A 19,547-nucleotide genomic window follows, 5' to 3' on the forward strand; every position below is an offset into this window, starting at 1 on the left:
ATTGCTTTTGCTTATATTCATAATTAACATATAAATAATACTTATACAGTGCTACTTATAAAACATCTTAAAACATTACTTTTTGCGATTCTGATCATGAAGATAACGTTTTTTTAACTTTATATGTTTACAATTTCTGTTCATTGTGATAAGAGCAACAACATTCCCTCAGAGAGTGAATCCAAATTCCGAACGGTTTGTAAGATATGAGCCTGAGAAAATGATCACTTTTTTCAAAAATGACACCGAGGCCCCAAATCTTTGAGGGCCTATAACTAAAAAAGTGCATGACTTTGGGCAAAACTGGAAGACACGGGTCTTCTTATTTTTGGTATTTTATCATATAGCGGTGTCTGTATATGGTTATTCATCCATGACTTAAAAAATTACACACAGTATTATAAGAGAATCAAAAACATGTATAAACATGATTTTAACTTTTAAAATCTATTACTAATCTTACTAGCTAACAAAATCTTAAGCTAAAACACATTGCTGTTGGACTTAAAACAAAAACTTACACTATAAAACATAAATTAATTTAAAATTAAAAAGTGTGATTTTTCTTGCGTTTGAATGGCATTAAGGACAATGGCACTGAAAAAAAAAAGAAAAAAATAGAGAAAAACTAAATTAAAATACATTTATTTCTTAGTAATTCAAGAAATTGTGAACAAACTTTTAGAGTAATAAAAAGAAAAAGCCGTTGGCTAATTTTCAATGAGTTGCATTTCAACATAAAATACACTGTAGCCTTTTTTATGGACAATTCTATAAAAATTTTGTTAATCCGTGGAAATAGAGTAGTAATTCAGGTCTGAGATGAAGAACAACTCACGAGTTTTCGTGATTATTTTTTGGAGGCGGTCAGCCCAATAACTTTCATTTGATTTGCGACAGTTTTATGCCTCACTCGCTCTGGTGTAATGTATTACATAACATAGATTAGAATCATAATATAGGAAAACAGTTGATCCAATATTGCACTAAAACAATCACTTAATATATGCATGAATCTTGAAAGGTGGAAAATGTTGAAGTAACAGAATCGGTTGCAGCAGTTAGTTTTAAAAACAATTAAATTAAATTAGGAATTTAATTCAATATTTTCTTCTTTTGTATAATATTTGAGTTAATACAATTGATTTTCTACGTAAACCGTGAGTTAGATGTTGTAAAATATAACTAAATTCTAGAGTCACTTCATTTTAAATGGCACTTAATTATAATAAAATGATATTACTTGTTTGCTGCACGGGATGAAAAGACATTTTGGCGGGTATATAAAGCAGAAAGCATTTAGGCAATTTCTTACTTAAAACAACAACATCTTTTGCAGGAAATTACATTCTTTGGTACATATAAAATCTCTTTTGTATTTGCACTTAGATATTTTAATTTTCTTTTCAGCATTAATTCAGCTCTTACTAAAAAATTAAAAGCAAGAAGAAGAAAACTACTAATTTCTGCATTAGTTAGTTGAAGACTAGAAAATAAATTCAAATACTGGCATTTCATTCAGTGAGTGTATCTTGTAGATGTCAAAAGTTACGTGGTGCTATGAATGAATGAACGAATGTATTTTGCTTTAGCAGTTTGTGGTAAGTTGGATATAAATATATATGTAAATATATGTATGTATTTATGTAAGTGTTTTTACGAATTGATGCTTGTGAATGTATGTGGTAATATCCTTTGAGGTCTTTCACATAGATACTTTAACACGTTTCCCTAAAGTATAACAGTTAATAGTTGGTGTATCTTTTTTCTCCTTAGTGTGCGAAGGAATGAATCTGTGTTCATGCACACTTATACATACATAGTTTGAAGTGTTGAAACATTCAAAATGTTTAAATTTCATTTGTTTTTGCACGTTCCAATGGAGATATCTGTGGTCCTGAATTGTAATACACTTTACACTTTATGCGCGATAATTTTTTCTAAATGTGTGCAATAGCACAGAAGAAAGTTCAGTTTTCAGTTTCATTTTGCGCTCAAATGAAAAATTTAATTCAAAATGTACAAAACTATAATGTAAATAAATAAAAATAACCGACATAACCAATGACTATTGCATAAAAATGTAAATAAAATAAAAATAAATTCTAAAACTAAAAGAAAAAGCAAAGCAAAATTATTTCTATTCATATCAAAATAACAAACTTTCTCTTAGATGAAGGAAAAGTAATAAAATAACTTTTGCTCTTAAATATAAATTTAAAAATGAAAAAATGAATTAAGTAAATAGCTAGTTTTAAAAAAATACATCAATTTAATGACATCTGGGAGAATAAAACCAAAAAAAGCCAGAGCGCTATATTTGTTTATGATAAATCTTAAATACCCTACAACTGTAAGCTACTTTTTATATACACACAGATACATATTTAATAAATTAATATCATTTAGAGATCATTTAGTAATTTCCTTAAACAGGTCCATTACAAATGTTTGTATATATGCAAATCATATTCCTTTTACTCCGATATCCTAACATATTACAAATTTTGTAAGCCAAACTGCTTAGGATAATAATGAATATTTTCCGAAAATTTGTATGATTTCTTTTGCCTTTTTTGAAGGGATCATGTTTTAGACAGACAGAGAGACAGACGGACATAGCTAAATCGACTCAGAGTTTGATGATAGAATATATAAACATTGTTGGGTCGCTGATGAATATTTCTAGATGTTACACACGGAATGACAATCTTATATATACCCTCTATCACCACTGATGGTGGTGGAGGGCATAAAACCGAAGTATGTATGTAAATACTTCTAAAAGACTTAAGTTGATCACAACTTCAACAGTAGCAATAAGGACATAAAATGTATTTTTTATGCTGATGTTTGCAACGCCCAAAAATATTGGTGCAACACCAACCTTAAAGTTTTAAATATTTTCAAATTCTGTATTAAATAACACTGTGTGTAATTTTTTAAGTCAATGATGAATATACGGACTCCACTATATGATAAAAGACCAAAAGTAATAAGACCCGTGTCTTCCAGTTTTGCCCGAAGTCATGCACTTTTTTAACTTTAGGCCCCCAAAGATTTGGGGCCTCGGTGTCATTTTTGAATAACGTGATCATTTTCTCAGGCTCATATCTTGCAAACCGTTCGGAATTTTGATTTACTCTCTGAGGGAATGTAGTTGCTCTTATCACAAAGAACAAAAATTGGAACATATGAAGTCAAAAAAACGTTATCTTCAGGATCAGAATTTATGCGTTTTTAGCAATTTAATAAAAATAAAATAAAAATTATTAATTTTTTGCATTTAAACCTTATTGAAATCTGTCATTAAATACTCGAAAAAATCAGAAACCGCAAAAATCCGCAAAACGTTAAAAAAGTAAATTATATGAATTTTTGGACATTTGTGTTCTTGTAGGTCTTTCAACAGGAATTATTACTACATTTCAAATATGTTTATACTCTCCACCACCATCAGTGGTCATTCCGTGTGTAACACTAAGAGATATTCATCTGGCACCCAAAAAAAGTATATATATTATTGATCCTTATGAAATTCTGAGTCGATTTAGATATGTCCGTCTGTCTGTGTAAAACACGCTCACGTTAAAACGAAGCAATAGAAATTCTTGAAACTCACCCAAAACATTCTTTATTATCTGGTACAGTTTGGACTACCTCGAAAAAATAACGTTTCTTTCCCAATTTTTAAGTAGTTTTCTCAGAAACTACCAAAGATATTTCGATGAATTTTGCCACACATTATTTTTTTGTGCCATGGATCAAGTATGTTCAAACTCATAACATTTGATCCCGTAGCCCCCATACAAAGGTGTATATTCCCGGAAATTAGTTTATCGTTAATAACTCCCTCAAATATATCGGTATCAACACAAAATTTTGTACGTACAAATATAATATGAATAGAAATCATACTACCAACGTAGTATAATTTTGGTCGGTCCACAATTGGTTATAGCTCCCATACAAGGTCCACCTCCAAAATTCACCTAAACGCACACATTTCATTGATAAATAAAGCTTTTGTGATAAAATTCGTGCTGAATATGTTTTGTGTATATACAAATCATTCTATTAAATATAATATGAATAGAAATCATACTACCAACGTAGTATAAATTCGGATCGGTCCATTATTAGTCGTAGCTCCCATATAAGGCCCACTTCCGAAAATCACTTAAAAGCACATATTACATAGTCAAATAAAGGTATCTTTATAAAATTCGACACAAATATGTTGCGTCTATATATGAATTACTCTACGAATTTTATTTCGGATAGGACCATAATTGGTCATAGCTTCCACTTTCGAAAATCACTTAAACGCATAAGTTTAACTGATAAATAAAGCTATCGGTATAAAACTCAACATGAATATGTTTTGTGTATATATAAATCATTCTACCAATTTTTTCCCGGATCGGGCTATTATTAGTTATAGCTCCCATATAAGGCCCTCTTCCGAAAATCAATTAAACTCACATATTTCCTTGTCTAATAAAGCTATCTTGATAAAATTTGACACAAAAATGTTTTGTGTACATACATATGAATCACTCTACGAAATTTTTCTGGAGAGGCCCGTAATTGGTCATAGCTCCTATTTAAAGTCCACTTTAGAAAATCACTTTAACGCACATATTTTATTAATTAATAAATCTATTGGAGTAATATTCGACTTGAATTTCTTTTTTTGCATATAAATCATCGAATAATCTAATGAATTTTCTTCAGGTGTCAACCCTAATAAATATGTATATAAAACAAGTTAGAGTGCTGTATTCGGCTGAGCCGAAACTTAAATACCCTCCACCAGCTACTTTTATATTAATACTTTTCTAATTGATCAAATATTTGTAGAAATAAGTTCTCTCATGTCTTAAATAGAAAAATCCAAAGATTTATACAGCTTAAATCTATTACAATTCCAAGATTTATTGTACATTACAAACGCCATTGTCTTTTATATTTTTATAGCGCCCTAAGATATGCTTTAGCGATATTTAGTATTTGCATGTATGCATGTGAAATATGACCAAATATAGACCGATCGTAAAAAATTCTTTAAGCTAAATTTCTGTACATAAAAGCTATATTTCTGTCAAATTTTGTATCTATATCGTAATTTAGTAATAAGTAATGTGTGTTTTAGTGATTTTCTGAGGGGAATCTTGTATGAGACCGACCGCACCCATGTTATGAACCTATCGTAAAAAAATCTTGAAATATGATTTTTGTATACAAAACTATTATTTGTGCCAAATTTTGTATCAATAGCTTTATTTGGTAATGAGTAATGTGCGTTTAAGAGATTTTCTTAAAAGGACCTTGTATGGGAGCTATGACCAATTATGTATATAAAGACAAACATTGTATAGCAGCTATGATGAATTATGGACCGATAGGAAAACAATTTCACAGTAATATTTCTCTGTATATGAGCAATACTTCTGCCAAACTTTACATGGATATCTTAATTTAGTAATGAGTTATGTGCGTTTAAGTGATTTTCGGGAGGGGACCTTGTATGGGAGCTATGACCAATTATGGACCGATCGGAAATAAATTTCACAGTAATATTTTTGTGTATATGAGCAATACTTGTACCAAATGTTATATGGATATCTTAATTTAGTAATGAGTTATGTGCGTTTAAGTGATTTTCGGGAGGGGACCTTGTATAGGAGCTATGACCAGTTATGGGCCGATCGGAAAAAAATTTCTCAGTAATATTTCTGTGCATATAAGCAATACTTGTACCAAATTTTATATGGATACCTTAATTAAGTAATGTGTTATGCGCTTTTAAGTGATTTCCGGGAGGGGACCTTGTATGGGAGCTATGACCAATTTTGGACCGATCGGAAAAAACTTTCACAGTAATATTTCTATAGATATGAGTAATACTTGTACCAAATTTTATATGGATATCTTAATTTAGTAATGAGTTATGCGCGTTTAAGTGAATTTCGGGAGGGGACCTTGTATGGGAGCTATGACCACTTTTAGACCGATCGGAAAAAACTTTCACAGTAATATTTCTATACATATAGGCAATACTTATACAAAATTTTATATGGATATCTTAATTTAGTAATGAGTTATGCGCGTTTAAGTGATTTTCGGGAGGGGACCTTGTATGGGAGCTATGACCAATTTTGGACCGATCGCAAAAAAACTTTCACAGTAATATTCCTATACATATAGGCAATACTTATACAAAATTTTATATGGATATCTTAATTTAGTAATGAGTTATGCGCGTTTAAGTGATTTTCGGGAGGGGACCTTGTATGGGAGCAATGTCCAATTATGGACCGATCCATAAAATTTTTTCTCCGAAAGAATTCTATTGACATAATTTGTAAATATTTAATTAATTAATTTGTAAAATTTTCTAAAGATAGCTTCATTGTGACGGAAGTTATTAACAAAAAACCCATTATCCGGGAATATGTACTTTTGTATGGGAGGTATATGCAATTGTGGACCGATTCTGGCAATTTTCTGCTGGTATCAAGCTCTTGTGTAGAAACGAATGTATGGTGATTTTCACGGAATTATCTTGCATAGTTTTCGAGAAAATTACATCAGAATGTGTCAAAAATGCTTTTTTTTTTTTTGGAGGTTGTTTTAAATTTTGATTCATAACTTTTCCCCGTGTGAACCGATTTTGCCCATTTTCAATACCAAACAACTTAGGGAAATGAAGAATATTTTGGGTGAATTTGGTTAAACTATATTGCTTCGTTTTATCGTGAGCGTGTTTTACACAGACAGACGGACAGACGGACATAGCTAAATCGACTAAGAATGTGATAAGGACCCAGAATACGGAATGACAAAGTTATATATACCCTCTATCACCACTGATGGTGGTGAAGGGTATAAATATATATACATACACAATCGTTTATTTTACAATTTTTATTTTATTTATTATAATTTAAATTTAATTGTGTGAAAACCACAAAAAAATATATCTAACATAAGAACAAATACTATTATATTGATTGAGTTTTTTTGACATCCATACAATTTAATATTAATTTTTGCCCTGAAGTCGTTTGCATTTATTCAAGAAAATATTACTCAAATTTTTACAATGTTTGTATATTTATATTTTTATTATATACATATATTATTTTTTATTTATATACATACAAGTAAAATCTATTCAATACTTTAGTTTAATTTTTACCGAAAATATTCAAATATAAAATTATTCATAAGTACAATTATTTACATTTGGCCTATTCAATTATTTAAATTATTTAATTTTAATCGCACACTTGTATTTATTAAGTTGGAAAGGGTTTTTTGAAATATTAGAATAATATTTTTGTTGAATAATATGCATAACTATGACTTGAAGAAATCGTGTTGAAATACATATGTGCGATGTTATAGCAAGGCAAAGGCGACCGTACACGATAGATTTTCTACAGGTTTTCAATGTAAACTTGTATCTTGTGTTTTTATACCCACCATCAAAAAAGATGGAGAGTACATTGATTTTGTCATTCCGTTTATAACACATCGAAATGTTGGTATAGACCCACAAAATGATATATATTCTGGGTCCTTATTAAATTCTAAGACGATCTAGCCATGTCCGTCCGTCCGTCTGTCTGTCTGTTGAAAGCACGATAGAGTCCGAACGGAATGAGCTAGAGGGTTGAAAAACAGCTTTAACGGGCATATCTGTTTTAAAAGTACGAGTATAGCTATGGAGTTCGACATAAATAAGTTTCATATGATCCAAAATCGCGCGCAACAGGCCCGAAGCCTAACATCGATATTGTATATTCATATGTATGTACACACATAAGTACATATATCATGATTTGTTTTAAAGATGTTTAAGAAATAATAAAATAATGTAAAACATTAACAACAGATTTAGAAATAAGCAAAATGTATTTGTTTATATTAACTTATATAACGGTTACTTAGTTAAACGTTACAAGGAATTTTTAATAGATGTTATAAAAATACATGTCACCATTAAAATTGCCACTTACGAAATAGGTTTAGATAAACGTTTAATTTTTTTGCTAAAATATAAAGGACAATTTTGCTTCAGATTTAATTTTCAACAGAGATTTTGTTTTAAATCAAATGTACAGTATTAAAAATATATATCCAAATTGAATTTGAAGCTTATATTACAAAAACATCCATTTATTTCCTTTTTTAAATATTTTTATTGGAATTTTTTGTGTTAGAGATGAAAGCAAATGTATTTTTGTAGATTAATGTTGAAGCAATTATTGTTGATGGTACTACAAATACTATACTACTTGAGCTAGTATTTATGTGAATAAACAAAAACAAGATTATCTTTAAAACCACAACAAAACAAATCAAAATTGTATAATTTGTTTATTATTTACAACGGATTTGTTTCTATGCAAGTGTACATTAGAGTGTTCCGTGTGTTCAGCCTTTTTAAGCATCTATCGAAAAAGTTGTTATATTATCGTAACTTTTAATAATTTTTTTGCGTTTTGTTTGGTCTATTTAAGAGTTTTTTAAAGTTTGTATTTATAAATTTATTTGTTAATTTTTTAGACAAAAAGAAATACCCGAAATAATTTATAATTATTTTTGCCGCGATTACATCAAAATTAGGGAACTTTTGAGAACCATTTCCAAAAAATTTAAGATTTCTTTTTACAAGGGAAAATGAGGACCGTTTTAAAAAATATATTTTTATATTGTTCTTGTATGTTTATCATTTGAAAGGTTCCTACAAAATAATTTTCATTGGACACTCTAAAGTACAAACTTTGAATTTGAGTATGTAAAGCCAAAATAAGATTCGCTTTTTCATTTTCCTTTAATGTTTTTCAATTATATACATTAGAGTGATAACATTTTTGGACCATAATATACCACAGCACACCTTATTGAGAATACTCTCCTGATAATAAAAACCTATTTTTTAACTCAATTCGGTTGTAAAGAACAAAATATTAATTCATATAATATTAATTCATTAATTCATATAATATTATTACAAAACTTTTCAAAGTTATTTATTCGTCTTAATAAATAAATTTCTTCATATAATGGTTGGAATTTTTTTAAATAGTTAATTTTTTATTGATTTAAATGCCTGCTTTTTACTAATTTCCTGATTGTCCGAAATTGTAAATCTCCATTTCATATACATAATATATGTATGTTTAACATTTCCTAACATTTGTTTAACAATCTTATCAATTTTTAAAAATCACAATAAAAAATCAAAGAAAACATACAATTTTGTACTAAAAATTCGATTTTTTTTTTAAACCGGTTAACCGAGACTTAAAAACCTAATAACCCGGTTAACCGAAAACCAATGTTTAAAAAAACCGTTTTGCGAAAAACCGAAATATGCAATAAAAACCGGTTTTCGGTAAACAAGTGTATAAACAATAGTAATGACTTTTTGGAGCCATTAAACCATAATAATGTTGAAATTGGTGATTCATTCGTCATGCAAATATCATTCCAGAGTATCGTTTAAAGGTCATAATCAGGGCAAGGATTTTCATGCACTAAAAAATTAAAAATATCCGCTTATAATATGCACTATAAAATGGGAAAATATGCACTAAAAATATGAAAAATATGCACCAAAAAATATTTCCTAGTGAAGGTACATATTAATAGATATTCAGATCTTAAGTTTTTGACAACAAATATACAGGTTTCTAAGGACTGCTTTATGTACTATAATACCACTTTAACGGAACCACGATCTCGAGAATGACAAATATAAAGACTAAGAAACCACTTTAAGTATTATATATTTAATTTCTGAAAGTGGAAAGCTTTATAGCAAATCTAATACAATTTAGTGAATGAATGTATTTGTCTATAAATCATATTACTTCCGAATTTTATCGTTTGGTAATGTTGTTAAGTGAATTATGGACGTGAACGAGATGTAAGAACAAAATTACATCAAGTTCTTTTTATATGGATACACAGATGTGGATACACAGATGGACAGTCTCAGAAATTGATACTGAACCGATACTTTAAGGACCAATATTTTTGGACGTTACAATTAGCAGCACAAACTCAAAATACCTTCCGCACTATTGTGGTTTTAAAAATTAAATAAAACTATGTAAAATTGTATTTTATAGAACCTAGTATTTTGTTGTTAAATCGAAATTTGTTGATGTTTATTTAAAAAAAAGATGAGACTGTAAAATGTAGAGAAAATTGGACCACATCTGACTCTAACCTGTAGAAAAAGATGAGAAGAGAGTGAATATGTTTAATTCTTTGTTGTAAATGTTCAGACAAAATTGAAGAATCAAATTAAAAAACACCAAACCTTATAAATTTAAATACCTGTCATCCATTAAAACACTGAAATTCATTAAAATTTATTAGCATGACTTATGTTGGCTTTCACCTTGCTAATAATTTAGAGGTCCTTTTTTCGTGGTAAAAACACACATTCACAGCCACGCATTTTTATTAAAAAATCAAATTAAAACAAATTTAATTGCCACCAAAAAATGATAAATAAATAAAAATACCAGAAAGGTAAAAAAACAACGTGACATTTTTCATACCACAGCGGAATTGTAAATAGTAAAAAAACTGCAGCATACAAATATATTTGTACATCCGCAAATATAAAATAAAAAAAATCATACTAAAAAAGTTTTTATGAACTGTTTATTAGGGATATCACGTTTTTGAATAAAATTTAACAATAGTTCTACTTGGTGGGCAATGCAGCGCAAAATATATACATAATTAGTTTTTCAATCAAAATTTTTTTTCGATTCATGATCCAGAATGTTACATTCGCAATTGGCAATTTTTTGAAATAGAACACTGTACTTATGAAATTTTGGTGGTAAATGTGATATGGCTACATTCCTTGCTTAATTACACAGTGCAACACGAAAAAATTTAACCATATACGGACACTGCTATGTGATAGAAGACCATAAAAAGACAAGTGTCTCAAAGTTTTGTCCAAAGTTATGTACTTTTTTTATGGGTATCGGTATCATTTTTGCAAAAAAAAAAAAAAACAATTAAGAAATTATAGTCGGGCGAGGCCGACCATATAATACCCTACACCTGCTACAGAAATAAAATGTGTTTTAGTTTTCATAATTAAGCATTTAAGTTGAATTTTACCTTACCTCAGATATACTTAAGCCATTTATTGTTGAATAAAATTGTAGACATTTAAGTCAAATTTTGAAGGGGGCTTTGTATAGGTGCTATGGTCAAATGAGACCCTATAATTACAAAATTCATGAGAGTCATCAAGGCTAATATAGAACTCGGTTTTGCAGCTTTTTGTCGAGACACGAGTATATTAAACATAATTATCAATCTAAAAGCCCTATTCGTCGGGTTCAGTTATATGGGGGCTAGGTGAAATAATGGAACGATGTTAACCATTTTCAACAAGTTTCGTCTACGGTACCATAGAAGATCATGTACCAAATTTCATTGAATTATCTTCAAAATTGAGACCTGTAGTTTGATTACAAGGTTTACAAGCCATATTCAGGGGTTCAATTGCAGGGGGGTTAGGTGAAATAATGGACCGATGGTAACCATTTTCGATAGATTTCGTCTCCGATACCATGCCAAATTTCATTGAATTATCTTCAAAATTGCACTGATGGACATAGCTAAATCGACTCAGAAAATGATCCTAAGCCGATTGGTATACTTTAAGGTGGGTATAGGACCAATATTGTTGTGCGTTACAAACATCAGCCCAAACCCAATATACCCTCCCCACTAAAGTGATGTAGGGTTATAATTTCAATTTAGCTTCTTTTAGCTTCTTTTACCTTTTTCCCCTACTATACGTATACTTAATATTTGTAATATCAGTAATTCATTAACACGTATACGTAGAGGTGTCGTTAATAAGAGCAATGCATTTTCATAATGTAAAACTTTCCACTTTAAAAGTTTTTTGATTTTATATAAGTATATGTATATTCACTATATTTTTATGACAAGAACTAAAACTTTGCCTCAGAGTGTAAATCAAAATGCCAAACGGTTTGCAAGCAGGATAGAGTACAAATGGAAAGGCTAGGAAGCTGAAATCCACAAATATTCTCTATTAACGCAGTTAGTTTGGTATCGAAAATGGTAAACCTTATTTAAGTATATTTTGGATCAAAGTATTCTTGCAATGTCAAACAATAAAGTCAAATTTAGTATGCGGTTGTCTTTTTGTGTAGTTGTTTAATTTTTATAAGAAAAAAATGTTCATCTGAGTTTTAATTACAATTTAAACAATATATTTATTTTAAATAAAGAGGAAAAAAACTAGAGCTTTATTGCTTTTCAAAGTTTTTCTTTGCCAATATTAAAAACAATTTTTCAACCAGTTGTTACACTCATATTTTCTCTTACCATATAATATATCAGTGAAAATCCTTGTAAAACTAATACTCAACAACAGCACGTAGTAAGCATAGTAGATTCAACAGACAATCATGTGTATAAAAACATAAGGGTGCAACAAATTTTAACAGCTTAAATTGTAACCCAAAGATTTTACTTTTGAAAATGTAGATAAAATACACTGAGATGATTTCATTTGCAAATGCATCCCTAGTATGTATTCTCGATATATTTATACAATGCATTTGCGAATGTTTATTCATTTCCTAGTAAATACAGATATGTATGATTTTTATTCTCAAATGTATGTATGTGGCATACAAGAGTCATTTAAAGGGTTTTAAAGTTTTTAAAGAGTGTGAATCGCACTAGTACTTATGTATGTATTTGTTTCTAAATATTGCAATATTCTTTTCTTTTTGTTGGTGGGTATAAAATATATATTGATCCAGTAACATTATTTATTATATTTATTAGCTGAAAACCACATTTTAGATCAATTAAACGAGTTTCGAGCGAATTCACAACAAATCTCAATTTTCAGCATAATCTGATTATAAGTATTTGGAAAGTAAATATCTATTGTTCTAAGTCTTATAGTATAAGAAGAATATCATTGCTCTCCAAATAAATGATTCTGTTGAGTACTTTTCTATATACTTACTTACATTTATGTATATACATATGTGCATAAATATGTGTTTGCATCTATGTATTACAAAATTTGAAATGACATATATCCATAATAGTAACGTCATCTGAAATTCAAAAGGACGTAACAACCAAAAATTTGAAATCGGTTTTTTAATGGAAATGGTTCACTGAATCAAAATACATGTACACTTACATATGTATGTATATTCAAACAGTGTTATTAATCCTTTTTACATTTTAGGTGCCGATATAAGATATGTATTGGAATAACAAATTTGGCTTTTGTTGAATAGTAATAAGTATTGTTCCCCTATTTGGTTTTTTCTTTGATTGCAGATTTATTTGGAAAACTAAGAGTATCAAGAATAAATAAAAGCTATCTACATGATTCCTTTAGGGAATTCTATATAAACATATAAACTAAGGGTACTTTTGTAGTTTTTAAGTGTATAGAAATATTTCGATTGGAAAATTTTCATATGGATCATTTTGTTTAGGGATACCGCTAAATTTTCAGCAAATCGTTGACACAGATATTTTCTAGTATTTGTTAAAATGTGTAATCAATGTTCAACTGATTTGTGATGGAAGTATCGACGGGCATGGCCGACTATATCATATCCTACAGCAATTACCAGTTTATGTTCAATTCAGCTTTAAAAACATTTAAGGAATTGATTGATTAACAAGTAAGAGTGTTATATTCGACTATGCCGAATCTTATATACACACCATCAAACCGTATGACCGTAAGACAGTACATAATGAGCATTAAAGTAATTTGCTGAAGGGGACCTTATATGGGGGTTAGGGTAAATTATGGATCGATCCTCATACAATTCGGTAGATAGATTTTTGATAGTGAGAAACATACTTCCGAATTTCAGCGCTAGACTCGTATTTTTAAGTTAGTAATTAGCGTGAAAGTAATTTTTTAGAGGAGACCACATATGTATAAGGGGTAGGGTCATTTATAGACCGATCCTCATAAAATTTAGTAGAGAGAATTTGGCTCATATAAAACTTATTTATGTCGTATTTCATCGCTATACTCGCATTTTTAAAACAGTTATGACTGTTAAAGTAGTTTTTCGGGCGTCCATTTGTATGGGGGCTATGGAAAACGCGGACTGACATTGCCCATTTTCAATACCAAACAAACCTTACCTTTAAGAAATATTTGTGGAAAATTTAAATTCTCTAGCTTTTTCCGTTCGGACTCTATCGTGCTTTCAACAGACAGACGGACAGACATGGCTAGATCTTAGAATCTAATAAGGACCCAGAATATATATACTTTTGTGACAAAATCAATAGAATAGAGAATAGAAACCCTATTCTGTTTAAATTTTGTCTTAAGTTGAATGAATACATTTGGTTTGTGATGCAGTTAAAATGGTGAATGATGTTGATAATAAAATAATGTATTGTATGTGCAATGGTCTAAAATGAACAAGGGTCGTTAGTTGATGTATACATAACGTGACCAGACAGATATCTTGTAGAATCAGTGGGTTACAAAAAATGTTTTACATTTAAAACACTATTGTAAAATGTACAATATTTTTAGTATATGCAGGAAAACACTATAGAGAAACTGAAATCATACTCGGACGTGCCACATCCCGATCCATAAAATTAACTGCAACCCTAACAAGAAGACTACAATAAGCCTTCTCAAGACGAGCAAGTCTTAACGGATGTAGAGCATGCGGAGAGAATGGTGAAATATTTTAACACTTTTCTTTTGTCATTGCCAGGCTTTCGTCGAAATTATATCCAAATATTTCATGAGAGAGGTTATATCTTAAACAACATCACTCAAGAAATATACGATCAAAATATTTTAAACAACTACGTATAGGAAATTGAGACTCTGCACATCAGAAGATAACACCTTCAAAATGACGTAGGTGTATTTCTTCGGATTTGATGTATTATATATCCTCCTATCCACCTAACCTAATACTTACATATGTATATATATTATTGGAGTATGTTCCAATTATAACGAATAACTTTAGTAGAGTTATTAATTTTGTTGTAAAATATGATTAAAACAAATTTTATTACAATGCCGATATTAATTAATTTACGAAAGAAGACATTTTGTAGTAGATTTGGTTAAATATAGACCGATTTCTACAATTATATCTTATTCTGTCATATATGTGTAAAACCGGAGCTTTTTACTAAAATGTATTAAATATGTCTGGTCACATTATGAATGCACTATATAATAAAAACTCAGCAGTACATTTGGGGATACTCAAGTCATGAAATAGTGAAAGTTGATTCTAATATCTTCAAAAACATACAGCACCAATGGCAAAAATACGAGCAATAAGTATTTTTATTTGAATTCATAAATACACAAATACTTATTTATGAATGCACGAACATTTGAATTGTACATTCGAAGATAATTTTCTAACAAAAATATATGATGATTGTTATGCGCACTTGTATTCATATACAGAATAACCTCAGTCATTCCTGAAAAAAAACATATATACATAAATATAATAAAGACGTTTAGGAATCTGCATTGATATTTGCGTACGAGTATTCGAGGTTAAGAGATTGTTGTAAATCTAAATGATAAGTGTGTGCAATCTAATAGTGTTAAAGCACTGGGATTAAAATCCCAACAAAAGTATATACATAAGGGTGGTACGTGTAGACAAAAAGTTAGGCGCTAATATTCCTACCGATAATGAAAGCTTGATTTATTCTAAGATACTTAATCCAAAAATTTTCGTTCTGGGGTCAATATTTGCTGAGACTCAAAGGATGAAAAGGACTTTCAATGGTGTATCATATGTCAGATGGTTTAAAAATATTGAACATTTTATAATTTTTCGGAAAATTTTTTAAATTTTTTGGAATTGTTAAATTCGTGTTTAATTCCGTTAAACTAAAATTATTTTTAATAATCCAATGAAATCATGTTATACAAATGTATATCAATAAAGAGCTTATGGAATTATTCATATTGATATATACATATTATAAAAATATATTTTTGAAATAAATCCAAAATATTTTCAGTCTTAAAATGATTGTGCTTTCCATATGGAGTGAGTCAGTCTAATATACATATATACATAGTTGCTTGCATTTGAAGTTGAATATATCTTTCATTTCATATCTCTGGATATTATGCACTAAGTTGGTTTCTTTATTTTGTTTAGTAAAATTAAATTGCATTTTATTTTAAGAAGAAAATAATTTAAATGCATAAAAGTTAATAAATTTGTAGTTTTTTTATGTTTTGTTTATTTAGGTTATACAATTTTCTTTTTGTTTTTCTCACCATTTATTTGATTAAATGTCGTACCGACATTTTAATTTTACAATGTTAACATTTATTAAAATGTTCCCACAAAAGAATTACTTCATCTTTGAGATTTTTCATTCTATTTTATTTTGCTGTTGCCATGTTGTAGTTGAAGGTTCTTGTCGTGTTTTGTCAATTACACACAAACAAAACTAGAAAATCAACAACTAGAAAAGCAAGCAATAAAAATATTTATTTAAACAAACAGTTGCTAGCAAAATTGTTAGGAAGATTAAAACATTTTCAACAAATGTGTTCCATTAGATTTAAAGGAGATATCAAGACATAACATTTTGTCCATAACTGTACATATGCACATCTGTATGTGTAAGTACTTTATAAGATGAATACAATTGTGAATAATGAAAATTTCCCAGCGAGAAAAGAGTGCAAACTTTATTAAGTGCATCCAATTTACTTTTTCAGAGGTTTACAATTTAGACGGTCATTTTTTAAAACTCCCAAAGCTTCCTTTAAAACAAAGATTATTTAAAAATCCATCACATATCTTTTGTATCTTGGGGATGATTATAAGTAATTTTTTGTGAGTCGCACAGCTACGATATACATATATAGCTTTGCTCCTACATATAGTCCACTTTCGATAATGATGGATAGTATGATTTTAATAATCAAATATAAAGCAATCCAAACAAAGTTTTTTTCACATTATAACAAAATTTCAGAATTGCTTGTTGGTATGTATGTCCATGATGTATAAACGTAACGAAAAGCGCACTATTAAAAGCATTTTCCAATTTAAGCTGGATGCAAAGTGAAACAAAAAACCTTTATATTAAAATATTCTGCAATCAAATATAAACTGTCTTCATAAACATTTATCAAAGGCTTATAGAACAGATTTTGTATGAAAATTTGATTTATAAACCTTTGATAAAAGTTTATGAATAAGACCCTATATGTTTATCAAGCCACCATATTCACTATTATCTATGTATATTAGATTTGGATGAATATTACTTTTTGATGGCTTTTGACGCTTTTCTTCTAATTTCCCAAAATAAAATCAATTATTTTTAATAATTTTCAGTTCCAAATGGATTTTTTGGAATATTTGCACATACTAATGAATAATATTTGAAATCGACTAAATCATACCCGAGATATCAGTCATTTTGATACAAATTTGTTGAAAATTATGTTAGATGCGTTAGAAAGAACATTTTTTTTTTGTATTGGAAAATGTGACAGGATTAAATTTTTTGAATTAGTAATAAATTGAACTAAAATCTGTGCGTAGTCTTTAGTCGAATAAACTTTTTCGAAATCAAAAAACTCTGCAAATTTTAATTAAAACTTTCATGAAATTAAATTTTTTTCTTTCTTGTAAAACACAATTCTTAACACGCAATTAAAAAATCATTGATGGTTATGGAGGATATAATAATAGAATTTTATCTTTAATGTTTTATTTATTTATGACAAAAAACATAAGTCCACCAAGATTCGAACCGGCGATGTTCAGTTTGTTAATTCTCTGTTCGATCCATATCACCACTGCTTTTTGTACCCACCATCAAAAAAGATGGAGGGTATATTGGTTTTGTCATTCCGTTTGTAACACATCGAAATATTGGTCATAGACCCACAAAAGTATATATATTCTGGATCCTTATTAAATTCTAAGACGATCTAGTCATGTCTGTTCGTCTGTTTGTCTGTCCGTCCGTCTGTCTGTCTGTTGAAAGCACGATAGAGTCCGAACGGAACGAGGTAGAGGATTGAAATTTTCCATAAATATTTTCAATAGGTAATAAAATATCGGGGCAATATCGGTCCACGTCGTATAGCCCCCATACAAGTGGACCCCAGAAAAACAGCTTTAATGGGCATATATGTTTCAAAATTACGAGTATAGCGATAAAATTCGATATATGTAAATAAGTTTCATATGATCCAAAATCTCCCTTTAGAATTTTTTGAGGATCGGTCCATAATTGACCCTACCCCCATATAAGGCCCCTTCAGAAAATTACTTTAACTGGCTTAAAAATACGAGTATAGTGATGAAATTCGACACACATAAGTTTCAATATAGCCAAAATCTCTCTATCAAGTTTTATGTGGATCGGTCCATAGGTGACCCTATCCCATATAAAATCCCCTTCAAAAAATTTGTTTAACGCTCATTACTGGCTTAAAAATACTAGTATAACAATGAAATTTGACATAAGTAAGTCTCTTATGATATAAAACCAAAAAAACCTCATGTTGATCGGTCCATAATTGACCCCTATATAAGGTCCCTTTAACGTTCATTACTGGATTAAAAATACGAGTATAGTGATGAAATTTAACACACATAAGTTTCATATGATCCAAAATCTTCCTACCTAATTTTATGCTGATCGGTCCATAATTGACCCTACCCCCCATATATGGCCCCCCTTCAGAATATGAGTTTAACGCTTATTACTGGCTCATTACGAGTATAGTGATGATATCCGACACACATAAGTTTCAATGAAGCCAAAATCTCTCTATCAAACTCCATGTTAATCGGTCCATAATTGACCCTACTCCCCATATAAGGTGCCCTTCAAAAAATTACTTAAACGATCGTTACTGGCTTAAAAATAACAGAAAAGCAATGAAATTCGACACACATATGTTTTATACGAGTTAAAACCTCTCTACCAAATGTATTGAGGATCGGTCCATAAGAAAATTACTTTAACGATCTTTACTGACTTAAAAATACGTGAACAGTTATGAAATTTTATATAAGAACCATTTATAGGAACGTAAATCTTCCTACCGAATTTCATGCGGAAAGTGTCGGGAAGTGATATTCGCTGTAAAGATGTTTTGTATGAACTAAAATTGGTCTAAAAAAATTTTATGAAAAACGGTCAATTATTAACCCTATCTCTAATATAAGGTCCTCTTTAGTTAATTTGATGAGGGAGCATTCCTTTTAAGGCATACGGTTTGAAGGTGGGTATATAAGATTCGGCACAGCCGAATATAACACTCTCACTTGTTCATATACAAATACTGGTAGCACAGGATACAAAAAGCAAGTATTTCATACTACTGTGTTAAGTACATAACGCTTATTTACTACAAGACTTGCATAATTGAAAACTGAACTGAATAATAAGAAATATGTTTGCATGTGCCGTTC

At 29.5% G+C, this 19,547-nt stretch overlaps 1 protein-coding gene across 2 annotated transcripts in view; it reads left to right on the forward strand.

Annotated features, from left to right (window-relative positions):
- LOC119599549 (tyramine/octopamine receptor) overlaps positions 1-19,547 on the forward strand; it is a 229,589-nt gene that overhangs the window by 30,211 nt on the left and 179,831 nt on the right. For both annotated transcript variants that reach the window (XM_037949345.1, XM_037949344.1), the window contains exon 2: positions 1,411-1,601. The gene's annotated coding sequence lies outside the window, so the exon portion shown is untranslated. The remainder of the gene's footprint in view (positions 1-1,410; positions 1,602-19,547) is intronic.

The sequence above is a fragment of the Lucilia sericata genome, unplaced genomic scaffold (assembly GCF_015586225.1).
Source record: "Lucilia sericata isolate MDLA Ls3-8-SP2 unplaced genomic scaffold, ASM1558622v1 Contig000081F_arrow, whole genome shotgun sequence".
NCBI lineage: Eukaryota > Metazoa > Arthropoda > Insecta > Diptera > Calliphoridae > Lucilia > Lucilia sericata.